We start from the raw sequence: 2,596 nt of genomic DNA on the forward strand, positions 1-2,596 counted from the left end.
AGCACACACTAACAGAGGCCATGACAAACAAGGTGCTGTCAACATGAATAAGCATAGAAATTCTTATATTTTTGGTTGGGAGCCTACCCTTTATTGGATGAGCCATCTCTGCAGCCCAAGCACAGTGGGCATCCAGGCAGGCACATTGGGCCTGGCATCCCAACCACTGTACTTGGCCCTACCAGGCCTCTGGGTGTTGCCTCCATATCCTTCCTTCAGGCCCAGAACAGCATGGATGAAAGACCCTTGATGTCCCCTCATGGCAGATTATGATGGATTCTAAAGGCCTAGGGAGAGTGGGCTCTAAGGGATGCAATCCCCTCATTTGAAACTCCTCTAGCCAACACCCTGCCTCACAATGCACCTTTGAAATAGCAGCACAGTTCATGAAGATGGCTGAGCTCGCAGAGTTGCCTGAGAACTCTTCAGCAAAATCCTTTGTCAGTTTCAAAGAATGACATTTTTTTTTCTAGCACATGGAATGAAAAGTACAGTTCTTTACAGAGAACTCCTGTTTCCAAAAGCAGGAGTGTTGGCTGTGTTGCAAAATTCTTTTCAGAAATTTAAGAAGAAGTCAACTCTTTTTTTTTTTTTATGAAAATGACAGACAGATTTGTCTGCATCATCTAAAAGAACCCAGAGGGTTGCAATGATACCACAGGAATTTACAGCAACTTTGTCCATACCATATAAGAAAGCATCCCAGAAGACTGGTTTTCAGTTATGGAACCTACTCAAGCTTCTTAAAGCTCATAAACAGGGCATATATGAGCAGTTCTACTCAACAATACATCAGTATATGCCTAAAGGAATCTTTTCATTATTGAAAACATCAGGCAACTAATGGGAAAGTCACAGAGATTTTTCTGGATTTTTTTTTTTTTTTTTTTTTTTTTGAGGAAGAGAGAGTGGCATAAAAGCAGACAGGGCAGAAAACCAGGCCAGGCTATTACAAAAAGAGGAACCCTGCAGATGCTTCAAATTCCAAGATCTCCTAAATGAAATTCCTTTTGCCCTGGTTATTGGAAGCAAAGTTACACCACAATTACATAGTGTTCATGATGGACTGTTTAGTGGTCAGATAGATGTTGTGAACACCCTTAATGTTACATACAGTCCAGCTTTCCATAGGACAGGGCTCAGGACTCACACCATTCCTGACTATGAAGTTCTTAGTAATGAGCATCATGAGACAAAACCAATTGCTGCGTTTGAACAAAACCAGCAGGCTTCTCAATTTTATTTGAACCCCCACAGTTACATTATACCCCTCCTCTCCAGTCACTAGTTACCAATAGTTACAAATCTTTTATTAGGACAGTCACCTTGGAGAAATAAAATTTCTGGCTCTGACTTGGAGACATTAGGAGACTTTCCTATAGAATCCCTTATCCAGGTGACTAAATTATCTAAAATTCTCACAATTAAAAAAGTACATATCAAGAAATTATGGCAAATGAATATAAAAGCAGAAACTGAAATTAAAATTCATACCCATTCATGTTGAATTTCAATGGAGACATGCGACAACTGTTCTAGAGCTTGAGAAGTTGAATAAGGACCAAAATAAAGCCATGCATGAAGTTCAGCAGCATTGTTCTGAGCTTGCATCATACCAGGGACTCCAGTCGGCTAATTATCGAATAGACACGAGGCAGAGATTTTATAAAATCGAGAAAAATCATCCGACAAGCCAACTCTTCCTCAAGACATCCCTGTGCTGAAAAAAAAAATTGGATGGACTTAATCTCCAGGCACACTAGGATTTTGTTACAAATTAAGTGCCTGGCAGAATAGGAGATCTGAATTCCCTATTTTAGTTGCCTCATCCAACTGGATGCCTTATTCAACTGGAAACATCTGGCAACATGGCTGCATAGTTTCCTGCAGTCTGAGCTGGAGAAGAGAAACAGAGGCAACAGAGTAGATAAACATGGGGGGAGGGGAGTCAGGGAATGCTGAGGAAGAGGCAGAAGGGAAAGACAGAGCATGTGCGCAGGTAAGATGCTGAATAGGCACCCAAACACACACACAGACAATCTGTGGTGTGGCCATTTGGCCTCAGGTACATCAAGGAAACAGCACAGGTCATGAGGCAGCTGCCAAGAGGGGCTGGCCAGGAAGTCTCAAGACTACATTGTTCTGAAAACATCTATCTTGTTCTTGATGCCATTTAATGAAACTGCTTCCCAGAGGCCATCCTTGGGTGCAGTAATTACGCTACTTTCTTTTGATTAAGTTAGTGTGGTTATAGCAAAAAAATTTTTTTTTCTGTGTTTAATGCAACTATGACATTCATTTAACTCACAGAGTCTGTATTAAAATTCAGCATGGGATTATATCCCTGCACAGATATAGGCTTTACAGGGGACTAATTTTTCTTAATGTAACTTGATTACATTTTATTGTTTACTTCAGGGCATCTTCAAGTGGTCAGTGAGTGGCACTGATTCTTCCTAAAAGCAGCTTTAGATAGTAAGCTACTTCACCAAGTATATTGGTCTTTATGTAACTCCATGAAATCATCTTTTTTAAAAGTGCAGTTTGAATCATTCTAGAGAATGTGAATAGCTGTGTTTCCCCATGTGAGAAAAGG

General features: G+C 40.5%; 1 pseudogene; it reads left to right on the forward strand.

The window, feature by feature from the left end:
- The first annotated feature begins 392 nt into the window (after positions 1-392).
- Positions 393-1,797, forward strand: LOC127184694 (protein lin-9 homolog; annotated as a pseudogene).
- Positions 1,798-2,596: the final 799 nt, after the last annotated feature.

This window comes from Acomys russatus, chromosome X (genome assembly GCF_903995435.1).
Source record: "Acomys russatus chromosome X, mAcoRus1.1, whole genome shotgun sequence".
In the NCBI taxonomy this organism is placed as follows: domain Eukaryota; kingdom Metazoa; phylum Chordata; class Mammalia; order Rodentia; family Muridae; genus Acomys; species Acomys russatus.